The following is a 19,192-nucleotide window of genomic DNA, read 5'->3' on the forward strand; positions in this document are numbered from 1 at the left end:
CATCCACTCCTCTCTCTAGCTGAAGTTGTATATGAGGAGAATTCACACTGTGCAGTGAAAACATGTTTTTTGCTACAATTTTTATGAAATAGGTACAATGCAACGTTTTTCTGAATTTTGCAAAATTCCCGAAAAAAATTATTCCATTTTAATTTTATTACTCGAAGGCAAGTTAATAAAAGATCAATCTTATAGTTTTTTCTTCTTTTTATCTTCCAAAACATTTGATATGTTATGGTCCTTTTTCCCGAGCCAATACAGGTGATTTACTTCCCTGTTTAGACAGGACGCCAAACTTTTGATGTGCACAGAACAATTGTTAATATGATCGTTCTGTCCCCGTACAGCATCATATTATCGGCAGCACGTCCCATGTTTACACTGGTTGCAATGCAATGATTTTTATGCTTACATTGAAATCAAGGCACCTACCAAACGAGTGTATTTTTAACTCGTTGCCTGTTTGGATGGGCCGATAGTTGGGAACGAGGGATGCTACAAGTACGCAAATGATGTCTGGCCACATCTGCTAAATGATGTGTTTGCAAGGGGTCTTGAACCGATCCACTAATTGATGCAGCTGTTCCCATATACAGGCTCAGACTCCCCCAAAGGGGGACAGGTGACTCCCCTGTTGGGCCTCTAACACCCCTATATGCTTTACAATACATTTGATTCACTATAAACAGACAGTGGCAACATCTCATTATTCATTTGACAAGTTGCCCATTTTATTATTATTTTGAAGGCATAGGTAAATTTGTAAATGAAGGTAAGGTAATATTTACATGTAGATGAACAGTGGGCCCTTGGTATCCCAGTCCGATAATGCCCACATGCGCAAGATTGTCTAGAAAGAGACAACCACTTTAATAAACTTTGTAGTGTAGAGGTTCCTTTAAAATTTACCAAAATCACTATAATGCTAAATTCAATGGTTTATGCCTTCAATGTACCATCAGGTTTTCCTTTTACGAGGGTATGATATGGTTTATAAGGAACCCATGCACACAGTGGCGTAACTAGAGTGCGATTGGCTCCGGTGAAAGATTTGCCCCTCCCCCCGCATGTTGGTTAGATGTATGGGCCCTTGTAGCGTTCTAAATGCTATAAGGATATACAAGTTGCACCCCTCCCCCATTATGTCCCTCATCCTGGTATATATGTCCCTCATCCTGGCCCCATCCTGGTATATATATACATATATATATATGTGTGTGTGTCCTCCATCCTGGTATATATGTCCCCCGTCCTGGTATATATGTTCCCCATTCTGCCACTGTGCTTTAATGCATAGAAAAAAAAATGATTCTATACACCTTCCCTCTGCTCCCCCGCCACGCGGCGTCCTCTTCTGAAGCTGGCAGCTGACTTCAGCGTGCAAATGACAGGGGCGCATGACGTCACTGCCATGCACCCTCAGTTACACGCACGCTGACGTCAGCTGCTGGCCTCTGATTGGCTGGCAGCATGTATTGCAGTGCACAGACCCAGCGGGTCTCTGCGCTGCAATACACTTCAGCTGAACAGCTGAATGTGCGTCTGAGGTTGAAGCTTACGCTGGTATTGGCAGGCCCTTCACCCACATGGGCCCTGGCACGACCCCTGCAACTATGATCGTTACACCCCTGCATACACATTAGATTACATGAATCCGCCAATATAGGCCGACACTCTAAAGGCCGACACTCTTCCGAGATAAGTCACTGCCAGAGGAGTCTGCCATAGGAGGGATTTTGCCGAGTGCTCCTGTGTATGGGGGACTCAGCAGTCAGCCGACCAGCCGAGAGATATCTAAAGTGTATGTGGGCTTTAGAAAGAAAAGCAAGGAAAACTGGATTTCTTAATTTCTGTATGTGGACCTGTTATGTTAAATAAATAAAGTATAAAAACACAAGATTTGTTTCTGCAGACTGTTACTAAAGGCATGAAGGGAGTCAGTGTTTTCCATTGTATTTGTTTGTTCAGATGGGATTCATCAGTGCAATAGTTGGAGGTTTATACGTCTGTTTACACCTCTATGCGCTGCCAGCACTTCCAGTTCAAGCTTTCATACAGGGCAAGATGGCTGTCCCTGATGGTCATTTAGTAAGTATGTAATTGTTTCCTTATTTAACACAGGGGAAAACCAGCGGGGAACTTTATATTCTCTAGGGACTTTTTCTTTAAAGGTTCCTGTGTCAATGTTTAATAAAGAGTACCCAGAACTTGTGATATTATATTCTTCAACAAAGGCATCATGGCCCTTCTTGAATTTGTTCAACCATCACAAGATCTTGTGACAGAGACGGTGATACTGTGACGCCTCTACTCGAAAGCCCTTTATTTACCCTGGGTGATGGGGGACTCGAAGTCGGGTCCTGTGATGGAGAGATGGGGTGCAGCCGTGGCCCGGACCCGACCCGTGCTCAGGGCCGTCACATTAAAAAGGGATGGTGTGGGCTTATCCGAGTTGAGTGGCTGATTTACGACTACGCCACCTGTGGCACCTGGTGAAGGCCACCAGCGCCGCTGCAGTCCGCTGAGGCATGGTGTTATGGCGGCCAGAGTTATTACTACTCCCCACAGGCGGAGCAGGGCCTCAGGGCAGAGGGACAGGATGGAGGGGGTAGTAGTAGAGGAGTACGGGCGCCGCGTCGTGCGGTGTAGCGCAGAATAAGCAGTCCGGAGGCCATAGGGGTGAACTTCCAAGGCTTTACTCACATAAGAGATGGCAGAAGGAAGGCGACTCCTGCAGTCACCAGGGACGGGGGTCCGACAACCTCCGAGCAAGTCCAGCGTTCAATCAGGACCCTGCACCAGAGTGTTCCTGAACTACAGACCGTATCCTTTCCTGTCCGTGTGTGTAGATAGGCCGGGTCTCCCTCTGAGCTCCTCTCAGACAACGGGTACCGGTGGCAGCTCCGCTCCTTCCGATACCCGGTGGGATCCTCAGGGCCTCCCGGGCTTTCCCGACCAGGACGCGGAGTAGCAAGGTCGGGTGTGGGGGGCCGGTACCCCTCTTGCAGCCGGACGCCCTCTGAATATACCAGCATGGCGAGGACAGGTGGCGTACACCGCTCCGTCTGCATCCTCCCTGGGATCCATTTGCTGTGAAGCTACACTCTTAAGCTACGGGCCTTCTTGTTCATGGTCCTTGAACAGGTTGAGACATTCTTGGTCTACAACCTGCCACTCGACCCAAGACCAGTGTCCGAGGGCTGTGTCTCCATCCTCTGTAGGCCCACACAGGATCCACGCTCAGGGTAGGAGATCACAGTACTTGACCGCCAAGAGACTTGACCTTCAAGGTCTAGGCTTCCTTGGACTAAAAACACTAAAAAGGACCAAGAACCAAAATGGCTCTTTATTAAATATGAAATTTACAGTGTCACTAGATTGTGAGTCCTTCACCCTCACCCACTAACTGGTTTCCCTAACTCTTCGTTCCCCAGTCTCCTTGTAACCAGGAGGGCAGCACCTAGTGCATTCTAGCCCCCTCCGGTGGAGAAATGTGGTGTTGGATGTAAAGGTAGGGTTCCGACCATCAAGCTGTTCTTACCTCAGAGGAGAAACACTACACTCCATTAGTGCAGCATCCCTGAGGCGGTCGAACCCTCAGGGGCGCCACAATAACTTCTTTCCTCCAGATGATGAGGATGGCCCCTTGTGATAGTTTTACACGCCTGGGTGCAAACAAATCATAAGAAATGTTTCTGTGTTGTCCATTAGTGTGGTGCCCAAAATTGGGTACAGTGCGGGACATTCATTCAAGGGGTTTACGCCATTCATCCATCTGCAGATTGTTTAAAAAACAAAAAAAATGTTCTTTATTCACCCTCCTTGGGTCCAGTGATGTGCCTCTGCCTCTGCTCCCAGTGTCTGTTACTGTCTGCAATGCTGATGTCATGTCAAAACCACTGCAGTCAATCAGTGAGCTCAGAGGCTAGTGCTGTCAAAATGGGAAAAAACGCTAAGCTCAGTTATTGAATGCAGAGCTGTCAACATGACGTCAGCACTGCAGACAATAACAGACACCTGGAGCAGCGACAGAGAGCTGTGGGGCAGAGGCGATTGATTGAGTAAAGCACAGTTTGTTCATTTTTTTCTTTAAAGGGAACCTGTCACCAGGTTTTCCGATCACCTTTAAGGCCTCTTTTACAGCATTCTAGTAAGCTCTATAGAAGTTCCCAACTCCCTCTGCAGATCCCAAAGAAGGCCTTTTATGGAACCCACAAACAGTCTGGTACAGTCTGATAGTTGTCTCTGGTTAAAGGTATGGCTATGTGCCCACGATGCAGAAATGCTGCATATTTTTTACGCTTCTCCCTGGCAGGAAAAACGCATGCGGATTTTACATGCGTTTTTCCCGCCAGGTAGAAGCGTTTGTCAAGCGTCTTTGCATGCATTTCTGCATGCGGGTTATCAAGCGCTTTTCCAAGCGATTTTAGCATCACTTGGAAAGTGCTTGACAACTTGTTCACACTATATAAATCCATGCAACCAGCATGGATTTATAGTAGTGTGACCAAGTTAGTTAAAAAAAAAAAGAATAAGAATGGTAAAAAAAAAAAAAGATTATACTTACCTTTCGATGTCCTCCCGGTGTTTTCTCCGCCGCGTCCGGACTCTCGCACTGCTCACAGTGGTGTGAAGGACCTGCGGTGACCTCATTCAGTCATGTGACAGGTCACATGACTCAATGACGTCATGGCAGGTTCTTCACAACACCGCGAGCAGTGCAAGAGACCGGACGGAGCGGACAAAACACCGGGAAGACATCGGAAGGTAAGTATAATCTTTATTGTTTATTTTAAATTCTTTTTTTTACAGTTGCTAGGTTACCCAGGTCTGGAGGAGAGTCTCCTCTCCTCCAGACCTGGGTACCATCCGCACATTGAACCGTGTGATATCCGCTTGTGCAGATGCAGTGATGCGGATGTCACGCGGTCCAATGCAAGTCAATGGCGGCGATTACGCTGCGTGTCCGCAAAATTAATGGACATGCTGCGGATTTTTGAGCGCAGCATAAATGCTGCGGAAAAATCCGCAGCAAGGGCTTTGACATTGCGGCTTGTCATTGGGAACCATGGGGGACGGATTACCAAGCGTTTCCCAAGCGTTTACGCTGCGTAAATTCCGCAGCATAAACGCTTGGAAAATGCTACGTGGGCACGCAGCCTATTAATTACCAGGGGTCACCTGCATTGTACAAAAAGGACACCCCTCACGCATATTTCACATTAGGTTCTTCTGAAGAGTTTTAGATACTAGAGATGTTCTGAACAAAGTTAATAATATTCATCTGTAAGATGCCAAGTGTTTACCTACATTGGAGCCTTATACACATCAATCAGACACCAAGATGGTCTATGGGTTAATAGCGTTACAATGCTGGCCAGCCGCCTCCCTGGAAGCATGGCTACCGGAAGAAAATTAACTTATTCCTTCTGGGAGCCGTCGGCTTTCAGTCAGAAAGGCGTGCCCAAAGCGGCCACAGTCATCGCAACAGTATCCACAACTTCTTCATCTTGAAAGAAACACTCTATCTACAGCTTCAGGGAACTGCTATGGGGGTGGCATTCGCACCATCATATTCAAATTTGGGAACCGCTATGGGGGTGGCATTTGCACTATCATATACAAATTTATTCCTGGGGCTGTAGGAGAGGGAAATCTTTTTCACTAATCCAATTGATTTTATCGATAAGGTTCTACTTTGTTCTCGATCTGAGCTCAGCAAAGTAATGCCCACATCCAGCCCTCTGACTATTCCAGTCCGGCCCATGGACTGAGACAACTGAAGGGCTGAAAACAGTGTCCCATGGGCTGCACCATGTTCTTGCCTGGTTCCCGATATCACCACTATCCGCATCCTCAAGATGCAGACAACGGTTTATACATTGGTGGAGGACGAAGCCGCCAACTTCTTCTTCCACCAACCAGGGCGTGCGACTAGGAAAACAGACATGATGATGACACTACACTGCGACTACTGTTGATTGGAAAGCAGAGCGCCAGGGGAATAGGATCGAGGTGAGTGTTGTTTTTTCATATGTGTATGGGATGTTTGCAGGTATATAGGAGGTAAGCAGTGGCTTATACTGCATTTAGTGGGCTTTGCGAGGGTTCATATTGTATATAGAAATGCTATGTGGGGGCTCATACTGTGTATCAGAGGCTATGTGGGGGCTCATACTGTATATCGGAAGCTATGTAAAGGCTTATATTGTATATAGGGGATATATTGGGGCTCACGCTGTATATAGGGGGCTATGTGGGAGCTCATACTGCATATAATGATGCTACATGGGGCTTATATTGTATATAGGAAGCTATGTGGAGGCTCATACTGTATATAGGAGCAGGGTCGGCTCCAGGTTTTTGTGGGCCCCGGGCGAAAGAGTCTCAGTGGGTCTCTTTAACACATACCACGATTTATGATGCACAGATACCGCAGAGAAATATATATACACTGTGTTCCAAATTATTATGCAAATAATATTTTCTCAGATTTTCCCAAATTACCTATATGAATTGCAGTCATTGTAATTTTCCAGTCAAATAACTATTAGAGTACAATTGAAAGGTTTTTGTACAAACTGCCTATGATAACAGTATATTTAAAAAAAAATTAAAAACTCAAACTGCACTCAAAATGCATGTTCCAAATTATTATGCACAGCAGTTTTCAACCTTTTCATTTTAATAAAGACCAAAAAAATGGTCATTTTTGAAATTATAAGCATTAGCAGGTTATTACAAACTGAAATCAAACAGTTTTCAACTCAAAACTTTATTCTAGGTGATGTAATGTAGCGCCCCGAGGGCTCGGCCGCTACAGGGGTATTGCACCTCTGCCAGAGGTGTGATATTCCACTCCCGGGTGAGGATGGAGTATGGACCAGGGCTCAGTTAGCTGCATACAGCACACACACCCCATTTCCGAGGGACAGCTCAACGGTGCTCCCACTAGACAGAAGTGCAGGCACGACCGACTATGTCCCTGTCTGGAGTGGGGAGGGGGGTGGAACACCCAGTGCTGTAGGGGCAGATAGGGGTTGGTTCCTGAGCATAGGAAGGAGCCCATTGGTTGCTGGTCACCTGGGCTCATGGTCAGAAGGAGGTATAAAAGGTGGGCACCATCTTAGATCTAGGTTCTGTCCAGAGAGGAGAAGACAGTGAGTAGAGGCTCTGTAGGAGCTCTACTCCAGGAGGGCCTAGTGAGAGGCCGAGGAGGAGGTGAAGGGGAGCTGTGGTGCCACCTGAGCCCAGCTCCAAGAGAAAGGAACAGGAAGGAATGGAAAGGGAGAAGAAGAGACAGAGAAACAGAAGGGCTCAGGAACAAGAAGGTGGAAGGGACCCTAAGAACCCACGAGAATCCAGGGTGAAGGGTCAGGCAGATTAAGGGTACCGGATCCCAAGTTGGTGGAGGAGAAACTACCCTCAGCCAAATATCGGTCGTCGTGATCATCTATTGGTGCGACACCTCATCAAACCTGCTAGGAAGGCACCATATAGGACAGCGGAGGACGGGGCCCACGTTTAACCGCACAAGTCCGCGGCAGCTGGACAAAAGTGAGTCACTGGTGAGGCTGGCCAGAGAAAGGATTAAAGGGGGTCCTGTGCCATGCTCCTGAACTGCCTGGGAGTTGACCGAGCCCCACACCTGGTGGACGTATCACGGCTCGGGCGGTCACTACCTGTACAGAAGTGACCTGGAGTACCTGAACTGTGAGTAAACGACATTGGACTGCAGTACGTTGTCGGTGTGCTCTTTCGCTCCTCCAGCACTATCAGCACCGGGACTCTCACTACCATCACTCCCAACATCCACTACACTGCCCTGGGGCCGCACTCTTCCCGTGGGGAGTCACACCATCCCAGCTGCACACGTCATCAGCCCCAGCGGACTGCCTTGCAGCGGCGGTTCCTAACAACCGCAATCCACGGGTGGCGTAGTCGGACTTTATCGTCGGTACGTAGCAGGCTACCATTGATCTGACCACCCTGAGCCACGGGACCGGGCCGCCACTACTACCCCCATCGTTCCCCTATCGCCCGGATCCGCGTGCCCCACGGCCCAGGGGGCGAGTCAGCTACATTTGCACATAGGACCCCTTGTTCGAAAGGAGCTTCTGAACTCTCTCGTCCAATGAATTTGTCAGGTTTTGGATGGTTTCTGTTTTAATTGTTTTGCATGAGGACAGAATACCCTCCCAGAGCTGTTGCTTAGATGTGAACTGCCTCCCGCCATCATAGACACTCCTTTTGATGATGCTCCAGAGGTTCTCAATGGAGTTGAGGTCAGGGGAGCATGGGTGCCACACCATAAGTTTGTCCCCTTTTATGCCCATAGCAGCCAGAGATGCAGATGTGTTATGTGCAGCATGAGACGGGGCATTATCATGCATGAAAATGATCTTGCTGCGGAATGCACAGTTCTTCTTCTTGAACCATGGAAGGAAGTGCTGTTTGAGAAACTCAGCATACATTATGGAGTTCATCTTTACCCCTTCAGGGATCCTAAAAGGGCTGACAATCTCTCTCCCCATGATTCCAGCCCAAAACATTACTCCACCTCCTCCTTGTTAGCGCCGTAGCCATGTTTGCGTGGGGTGTCCATCAACCAGCCATCCTCCACTCCATGCAGACCGCTGAGGCCGGTGGTAGGTTTATGCAGCAAGGATGGTATAACCCCCAACGGGAGGGGTATGGCCTCAGGGCAGCAGATGTGGAAGTTGGTGGTTGTGATGGTGCAGCAAGGAAGCTCAGAGACAGGTGATGCAGTTTCAGGGTTTTTACTCACAGGTGTTGCTCCGGTCACTCCGGCCTTGAGTGACCACCCGCGCCGTGCTGCGTCCACCAGGTGTGGGACTCGGCCAACTCCCAGGCAATCCAGAGCGTGGTCCTGAGCTCCCTTCTCTCTCTCTCTCTGCTGGCCGTTCCCACCAGGGATCCACCTTTGTCCGGCTCCCTCGGGCCTCTTGGTGGTATAACCTTCTCTGGCTTTCCTGACCCTATTCGTGGTGTGCCTTCCTGGTGGATGTGGTGAGGGTCGTGGCAAAATTTAACCACGACCTCCGGTTCCTGGCTAAGGATCATTAGCCTCTGCCAGTTAGGGTTCCGGTACCCGTTTCTGCCAACCCTTCACCCTTTTGGTTTACTTCTGGGATCTCAGGGTTCCCTCTTGTCTTGTGTCTCTGGGCCTTTCTTCCTCCTTCTCTCCACTACAGGCCTGGCCCTGGAGCTGGGCCCAGCCGGAGCCACAGCTCCCTGTCAGCCCTCCTGGCTGAGCTCCTCTGCTCTGCTCCTCCTCAGTCTGACTGACCCTGTCCTAAGATGGTGCCCACCATATATACTCCCTCTATGTGTGAGCCCAGGTGACTAGCACCCAATGGGCTCCTACCTCTATGCCCAGAGTCCCTCCCCTATCTGCCCCTACACTACTGGGATGTTCCTCCCCCCCTCCCACTCCAGCCAGGGACAGACGCTGTCGTACCTGCACATCTAACTGGTGGGAGTACCGTAGTTCTGTCCCCCGGAAATGGGATGAGTGTAGTGCATGCAGCTGTCTGAGCTCAGTCCCACACTCCATCCTTACCCGGGAGTGGAATACCACACCTCTGGAGTGAGGTGCAATACCCCTGTAGCAGCCGAGTCCTCAGGGTGCTACATTCCCCCCTGGTAAATCACAGCACGTCCTCTGGCTGTAAAAGAATAAAAACATGCCAAAACATACAAACTTTTTAAAACATACACTAACATATAAAACATTATAAACACATATAATATGACAGGTAACTTCTCATATATTATTTTAGCAATATAACTTTTGATATAAAACTTTTCATATAAAATGTTCTTAAGCTTCTGGCCACTGTGCAAATTGTGACCAGGTAAAGGGCCACAGTCACTAGAAGAAAACAGCAGTTTTCCTATAAAACCGGTAGGAGGCGCCTTGGAAAGCGCAACTATGTACAGGTTATGGCCGCTCTCAGTCCTCGGCCAGGTAGAGGGAAAGAACGACCGCTCTCAGTCCTCGGTCAGTGGGGATAAGGGATGGCTGCTCACAGTCCTCAGCCTGTGGGGAAAAGGGATGGCTGCTCACAGTCCTCAGCCTGTGGGGAAAAGGGGCACACAGGTAACAGTTCACACTAGTCCCAACGGGGACCACACTTCACTTAGCAGCAATTCACATAACAGTTCTTGTAACAGTTCTCATACCCCGACGGGTAACTTTATACAGTTCTCTTTACCGTTCAGTGGTAACGATGCCCTCCTGCTCCTTCCTGAAGGTAATTTTCAGACCCGTCCGGGTCCTCTTGTTCTCCTCCATACCGCAGCTCTTCTTCCGTCAATCGGTGCACATGAAGGGCGTACGGTCCTTTGGCACACTGATGCCGGGTGAAGGTGACCTCGTCACCCAGGTAAAGGTCACGACCACGGTGTCCCTCCGGCAGATGAGACTCGACATCCCTGCGGGTGACAAAGACGTCGCCGGGGGTTCTGTGATCCCTGATAAAGCCCCAACCGTGCTCCAGTTGGAACTTGATGACAGTCCCGGTGGCGCGGGGACCGTGGGCCGCACGGCGGTCTCGCCGGGTCCGGCTTTTCTGCTCCGCGCTCTGGACCTGCAGCCGCTCCTCGCGGATCCGCCTCTCTCGCCGTTCCCTCTGAAAGACCTCCAGCTGCTGACGGCAGCACTCCGCACGCTGGGCTGCGGCCGCCCGGGTCTCTTGGGTGAACCCCATGAGGTTTTCGCCGGTGGGGTCCCATTCGAACTGCGCCTCCTCCAACGGGAGTGGGGTGACCTTGGCGGGCGCCGGAGCCGGGATCAGGGGCTCACATAGGGGTCTTTCCTTCCGGAGTCGGAGATTGAGGTACTCCGGTGGCCACTCAAAGGGCTGCCCATCCGGGCAAGTATGTTGCGTGAACAGGTCTTCACCCAAGGGTAGCACAGTGGAGGTTGAGGGCGCGGTGGTGGTAGCGGCGCCCGGATGCACCAGGCCTTGCGACCAGGCCGGTGGCACCCTAAAGGTGAAGGGCACTGTGGAGACGGCGGCGCCCGGGGGTACTCGGCCTTGCGACCAGGCCGGTGGCGTTTCCTGCTTGGCCGCGCTCAGGGTCAAGGCGTGTGACGTCACAGGGGGCGTGGCCGCGGCTCCTGCCGCTTGAGGCCTAGTTTGGAGCGGTGGCGGTGTAGCAACAGGAACGATCAGTGGGACTTCGGGCTCTGCGACGGGGAGCTGGGGCAGGCTTACGGCTTCTGGGCTCGGGGTGATGACGTCCCCTTTACCTGCTTCCATCTCTTCAGCTCCTTCCACGGCGTCGTCTCCGGCCTTCGTCCCTCCTGCACCATCCTCAGAGGCAGGCGTGCTCCTCGTTGCGGGTGGCGTCCTATGCTGGCGGGTTCCAGCCTGCAGGGCCATTTCTCTGCTCCACTCGGCCAGTACTTCTTGCTGCACTCGGGCCATCTTCCGAGCCAAGCCCTCCAGCGCGGTCTGTGCATGCTCCCGATCTTTGGGGAGCTGTGCCAGGATCTCCACCAGGCCTTCTGGGGTGGCGGCCTGCAGCAGGCTCCTGACCATCGGGTCGGTGCTGCCTGACTCTCCCTCCATCTCCGGGTGCGTTCTCTCCAGACTGCTCCAGGCTGCACCCATCCTCTCTCTTTTGTTCTTGATCCGCCCATACTGAGGGCGGTCCTGGGGCAACTTGGTGATTGTCAGTTCCAGGGGCAGCCCTCTCACGCTGATGGACATTTCTACCATTGCAGTCTCTGCTGGTGGGGGCGGTTTCCGCTTTTGGCGCCATTCCTGGACCTGGCCCACGATGGGAGGTGGCCTCTTGCCACCCTCTGGCACGCCCATAATGGCGTCCGCTCTGCCAGGGCGGGAAATCGTCTCAGATGGCGGGAATTGTCTCTTTATGGCGGGAAACTCCGTGGATGGCGGGAAAAGGCTGCAGATGGCGGGCAAACGGCGGGAAACGACCCGAGATGGCGTCCGATGGCGGGGACCCTCCGGAATTGGCGGGAGACTCCTTTTTACGGTAAATGTGAACTTTTCTTCAGGCACGCAGTACCCGGTGGTTGCGGGCACGAAATCCTGCCGACTACGCCAAAGTTGACGCGCCCCCTGGGCCATGTTCAAGAGACACCCGGAGCCGGATCTGGATAGGGGTAGTAGTCCTTGTGGCGGTGACCCGGTCCGTGCCCAGGGTGGTCAAACTAAGTGTGTGGCAGTCTTTGCAGATGTTGTTTGAGTGTCGACTACGCCACCCGTTGATTGCGGCTAGGAGGCCGCCGCTGCAGAGCAGACCGCTGAGGCCGATGGTAGGTTTGTGCAGCAAGGATGGTATAACCCCCAACGGGAGGGGTATGGCCTCAGGGCAGCAGATGTGGAAGTTGGTGGTTGTGATGGTGCAGCAAGGAAGCTCAGAGACAGGTGATGCAGTTTCAGGGTTTTTACTCACAGGTGTTGCTCCGGTCACTCCGGCCTTGAGTGACCACCCGCGCCGTGCTGCGTCCACCAGGTGTGGGACTCGGCCAACTCCCAGGCAATCCAGAGCGTGGTCCTGAGCTCCCTTCTCTCTCTCTCTCTGCTGGCCGTTCCCACCAGGGATCCACCTTTGTCCGGCTCCCTCGGGCCTCTTGGTGGTAAAACCTTCTCTGGCTTTCCTGACCCTATTCGTGGTGTGCCTTCCTGGTGGATGTGGTGAGGGTCGTGGCAAAACTTAACCACGACCTCCGGTTCCTGGCTAAGGATCATTAGCCTCTGCCAGTTAGGGTTCCGGTACCCGTTTCTGCCAACCCTTCACCCTTTTGGTTTACTTCTGGGATCTCAGGGTTCCCTCTTGTCTTGTGTCTCTGGGCCTTTCTTCCTCCTTCTCTCCACTACAGGCCTGGCCCTGGAGCTGGGCCCAGCCGGAGCCACAGCTCCCTGTCAGCCCTCCTGGCTGAGCTCCTCTGCTCTGCTCCTCCTCAGTCTGACTGACCCTGTCCTAAGATGGTGCCCACCATATATACTCCCTCTATGTGTGAGCCCAGGTGACTAGCACCCAATGGGCTCCTACCTCTATGCCCAGAGTCCCTCCCCTATCTGCCCCTACACTACTGGGATGTTCCTTCCCCCCTCCCACTCCAGCCAGGGACAGACGCTGTCGTACCTGCACATCTAACTGGTGGGAGTACCGTAGTTCTGTCCCCCGGAAATGGGATGAGTGTAGTGCATGCAGCTGTCTGAGCTCAGTCCCACACTCCATCCTTACCCGGGAGTGGAATACCACACCTCTGGAGTGAGGTGCAATACCCTTTAGCAGCCGAGTCCTCAGGGTGCTACACATCCATCTGGACCATCGAGATCATTTCATGCATGATAATGCCCCGTCTCATGCTGCACATAACACATCTGCATCTCTGGCTGCTATGGGCATAAAAGGGGACAAACTTACAGTGTGGCACCCATGCTCCCCTGACCTCAACCCCATTGAGAACCTCTGGAGCATCATCAAAAGGAGTGTCTATGATGGCGGGAGGCAGTTCACATCTAAGCAACAGCTCTGGGAGGGTATTCTGTCCTCATGCAAAACAATTAAAGCAGAAACCATCCAAAACCTAACAAATTCAATGGATGAGAGAGTTCAGAAGCTCCTTTCGAACAAGCGGTCCTATGTGCAAATGTAACATCACCTAGAATAAAGTTTTGAGTTGAAAACATTTGGAACATGCATTTTAAGTGCAGTTTGAGTTTTTTATTTTTTAAAAAATATACTGTTATCATAGGCAGTTTGTACAAAAACCTTTCAATTGTACTCTAATAGTTATTTGACTGGAAAATTACAATGACTGAAATTCATATAGGTAATTTGGGAAAATCTGAGAAAATATTATTTGCATAATAATGTGGAACACAGTGTGTATATATATATATATATATATATATATATATATATATAGTACAGACCAAAAGTTTGGACACACCTTCTCATTTAAAGATTTTTCTGTATTTTCATGACTATGAAAATTGTACATTCACACTGAAGGCATCAAAACTATGAATTAACACATGTGGAATTATATACTTAACAAAAAAGTGTGAAACAACTGAAAATATGTCTTATATTCTAGGTTCTTCAAAGTAGCCACCTTTTGCTTTGATGACTGCTTTGCACACTCTTGGCATTCTCTTGATGAGCTTCAAGAGGTAGTCACCGTAAATGGTCTTCCAACAATCTTGAAGGAGTTCCCAGAGATGCTTAGCACTTGTTGGCCCTTTTGCTTTGTTACGGATCCGGGTGGTGGAACCTCTGTGCTGCGGTGCAAGGAGGGACCAGAGGGGCGTAACTAGGTATCAACTCGGACAGACCAAGGTCGTACAGCGGCTCAATCGACTCCATGACCAGGGAAGGACCTAGCAGAGGGACCAGGTGCTACTCTGGGGACCGACCTTGTATGAGAGCAGGTGACTCCCACGGGTCAGAAGGCAGGGACTGACCGGTACAGCAGATGAGCACGGCAGGCAGGTTGACGGGTCATCCGGGCAGACGGACTGGCAGGCACGGCAGGTAACAAGCAGGAGCCTCCAGGTAGGCTGGTTGGTAGACACGGCAGGTAACAGGCAAGTGCTTCCAGGTAAGCTGGCTGGCAGGCACAGCAGGTAATGGGCAGGTGCTTCCAGGTAAGCAGGCGGACAGAGCCCATAGACAGACTGGCGGACTGGACTGCAGACAGACTGTCGGGCTGGAGAGTAGACAAGCAGGCGGACTGGACCTGTAGTCAGGCTGGCGGACTGGACCTTTAGTCACGCTGGCGGACTGGACCTGTAGTCACGCTGGCGGACTGGACCTGTAGTCAGGCTGGCGGACTGGACCTGTAGTCAGGCTGGTGGACTTGACCTGTAGTCAGGCTGGCGGGCTTGTAGTCAGGCTGGCGGGCTGGACTTGTAGTCTGGTTGGCGGGCTGGACTGGTAGTCAGGCTAGCAGCAGGACCTGAGGGCTGAAACAGAGTATAACTCACAAAGCTACAACCTTGCACGGGCACCTCCATTTTGGAGGAGGTGCCCTTTATATGAGAGGACCTCTGGCCATTGGCCAGGGACTCCTTAGGACGGCGCGCTTTAAGTTTTGATGCCTTCAGTGTGAATGTACAATTTTCATAGTCCTGAAAATACAGAAAAATCTTTAAATGATAAGGTGTGTCCAAACTTTTGGTCTCTACTGTATATATATGTAGCACCCTGAGGATTCGGCTGCTACAGGGGTATTGCACCTCAAGCCAGAGGTGTGGTATTCCACTCCCGGGTAAGGATGGAGTGTGGAACTGAGCTCAGTAGGCTGCATACACTACATACATCCCATTTCCGGGGGACAGATCGACGGTACTCCCACCAGTTTATGTGCAGGTACGATAGTGTCTGTCCCTGGCTGGAGTGGGAGGGGGGTGGAACATCCCAGTAGTGTAGGGGCAGATAGGGGGAGCAGTCTGGGTAAAGCTAGGAGCTCATTGGGTGCTGGTCACCTGAGCTCACACATAGAGGGAGTATATAAGGTGGGAACCATCTTAGATCAGGGTCAGACAGGCAGACAGCTACCAGTCAGTCTGTTGTAGAGGGTCAAGCAGTCCTGAAAGAAGAGAGAGAGGAGTCAGAAGGACCCAGAGGGGAAGAAGAGGGAACCCCAAGAGCCCAAATACAAGCAACAGGGTGAAGGGTTGGCACAAGGGTACCGGATCCCAAGCTGGTGGAGGGCACTAATCCTCAGCCAGAGACCGGAGGTTGTGGGCAGGATCTGCCACGACCCCCCACTAAATCCACCCGAAAGGCAGACCAAGTATAGGGTCAGGGAACCCAGAAGAGGTGTACCCACCAAGAGACCCGAGGGAGCCGGACATAGGTGGATCCCTGGTGGGGAAGGCCAGAGAAAAGGAACGTCAGAAAGGGAGCTCAGGATCACGCTCCAGAATTACCTGGGGGTTGGCCGAGTCCAGGACCTGGTGGACGCAGCACGGCTCGGGCGGTCACTCAAGGCCGGAGTGACCAGAACAACAGCAGTAAGTAAAAACCCTGAACTGCACAGCCCGACTCTGAGTCTTAATACCATCCTCACTGCACCACCACAACCACCACCCTCTACAACTGACCCCCTGAGGCTATACCCCTCCCGTTGGGGGTTATACTACCAGAAGCTGCACACACACCACCAGCCTCAGCGGACCCTGCTGCAGCGGCGGCCGTATTGACCGCAAATCAACGGGTGGCGTAGTCGACACTAAAGAACATCCAGCAACATCTGTAGGACTGCCACACACTGAGCTTGACACCCTGGGCACGGACCGGGTCACCGCCACTCGGAGACTACAACCCCCATCTGATCCGGCTCCGGGTATCCCCCAAACAACACTGGCCCAGGGGGCGCGTCATATATATATATATATATATATATATATATATAATTAGTACAAGGCCAAAGATTTCACTTCTTATATTACATGAGCGATATCTATTGTAAATTCTACAATAGCTCAGAAACCGGCAAATCCTCGCAGCACATTGTGCAGACTGGATAGTATAGTTCTCCATACAGTATTATGGGCACAACTAAGTCCTCCATACAGTATTATGGGCCCCATATAATGCTCCATACCGAATAATGGACCCCTTAAAATGTTCCATGCAGAATACTGGTCCCCATATAACGCTCCATACAGAATACTGGCCCACATATAACGCTCCATACAGGATACTGGCCCCCTTATAATGCTCCATACAGGATACTGGCCCCCTTATAATGCTCCATACAGAATTCTGCCCCCCATATAACGCTCCATACAGGATACTGGCCCCCATATAACACTCCATACAGGATACTGGCCCCCTTATAACACTCCATACAGAATACTGGCCCTCATATAACGCTCCATTCAGGATACTGGCCCCCATATAATGCTCCATACAAAATACTGGCCCCCATATAATGTTCCATGCAGGCTGTGCCCCCACATAATGCCCATGCAGGATGTCACCCCCCCCATATAATTCCCCATGCAGGATGTCAACCCCCCCATATAATGCCCCATGCAGGATGTCACCTCCCCTCATATACTGTCCCATGCAGGATGTCACCCCCCCATATAATGCCCCATGCAGGATGTCACCCCCCCATATAATGCCCCATGCAGGATATCACCCCCCCTATATAATGCCCCATGCCTCCATACATAAAAAAAAAGTCAAATACTCACATCACTTCTCACCTGCTGCCGCTGCTCCAGACTCTTCAGCCGCATCGCCGTCTTCCCGCTCTGTGCTGTGACTGCTCAGGAGAGGGCACGGTGGAAAGACATCATCGCGCCCTCTGACCTGAGACGTCACAGTGCAGCAGCCACGGAAGATACAGGACCTGCTGCAGAAGCACGGGGAGAGTTAAGCATTGTGCCGGGGCCCTGAGCAAGCGGCGTGGTGGGGCGCTGGCACTGCTCTCCTCCGCTCACGAGTCCCATAGCGCGCCGGGGTGCCCAACTGTGAGTGCCCCCCCCCCCCCCGCCTGCTCAGGGCCCCAGCACTCGCCCGTGTGTGCCGGGTGTTGACGGCGGGCCTGTATGGGAGGCTATATGGGGGCTCATACTGTATATAGGAGGCGATGTGGGATGTTATACTATGACTTGTGATGCTACGTGGGGCTCATATTGTATATAGGAACCTATGTGGAGGCTCATACTGTATATAGGAGGCTACATGGGGGCTCATACTGTATATTGGAGGCTATATGGGGTGTTATACTATGACTAGTGATGCTAAGTGGGGCTCATATTGTATATAGGAAGCTATGGGGGGCTCATACTGTATATTGGAGGCTATGTGGCGGCTCATACTGTTTATTGGAGGCTATGTGGCGGCTCATACTGTTTATTGGAGGCTATGTGGCGGCTCATACTGTATATTGGAGGCTATGTGGCGGCTCATACTGTTTATTGGAGGCTATGTGGCGGCTCATACTGTTTATTGGAGGCTATGTATAGGAGGTATGTATAAATTAGATCCAGCACTCCAGATAGGTGAATTATGCAAATTTATTGATACAGGTAAATCCACTTTAAAGAAAAATATTTGACATTTTGGCCAATTACACAGCCTTTATCAGAACATCAGTGGAATGAAATAGTGAATATGAAGAGGTGCAGTTCACAACAGAAATATTCCATATGATGGCACATAGGCCTGGAGGATCAGTTACATTAAGTTGTGACGGTGATGGGGATCTGCACTGAATATAGGAGGACTCATACTGTATATCGGAGTCTATGCAGAGTCTTATTCTGTATATGGGGGCCTATATTGTATATAGGGGGCTATGTGGGGTCTTGTACTATATATAGGCTATATGGGGGCTCATACTGTATATAGAGATGCTGTGTGTGGCCTCGTACTGTATACAGGGGGTGTCAGCATATCTAAATCTGCTCAATATTAAGTGATACAATTAATATAAAATAACAGAATAAATATGTTAATATTAATATTGAGCAGAATTAATTTCAGCCTATCGGTTTGGCCTCCACAACAGTCACGGTCTCTCATGTGCCCCCTCAGGAAAATTAAATAACCGCTCATGTATAAAAATGGTAGTCGTACAGATGACAATTGGACTGGTTGATTTTTTTATTTTTGCTGGTGTGAACTAGGCCTTACAATCGATCAAGAGATCGCAGGTTCAAGACCCTTACGGGGGAGCCAATAAAAATGTAAAAAAAAAGGAAAATAAAATAAATAATACACACACACACACACATATATATATATATATATATATATATATATATATATATATATATATATATAAAATAAAACTAAAATATAGAAGTTAACATTCTCTTTCGGTATGGCTGTGTGCAAAATTGTCCAAATAAAATAATAAAAAGAAAAAAAAAAATGGTGGAATCACTGCACAAAAGAAAAAAAAATGAATAAAAGAGACATAAAAAAAAACTATAGCTCTTTGAAAGAGAAGAGGACCCCCAGGGGCCACAGACACCCGGGACCAGACCTAACAGCGACACCGAGTGCACTGACTGAGCGCTCGCACATCTCTGGAGTTCACCTCAGGTTTCCCTCTCCCGCTCCTCCCACATTCATAAAGGCCACGCCCACAATTATCCCGCCCTTTTCTGACTTTCCTCTGGCCCCGCCTAGAACCATACGTCACTCCCGTTTCCTC

The sequence above is a fragment of the Phyllobates terribilis genome, unplaced genomic scaffold (genome assembly GCF_046119375.1).
Source record: "Phyllobates terribilis strain yellow unplaced genomic scaffold, ASM4611937v1 Scaffold_8__6_contigs__length_399053987, whole genome shotgun sequence".
Taxonomy (NCBI): Eukaryota; Metazoa; Chordata; class Amphibia; order Anura; family Dendrobatidae; genus Phyllobates; species Phyllobates terribilis.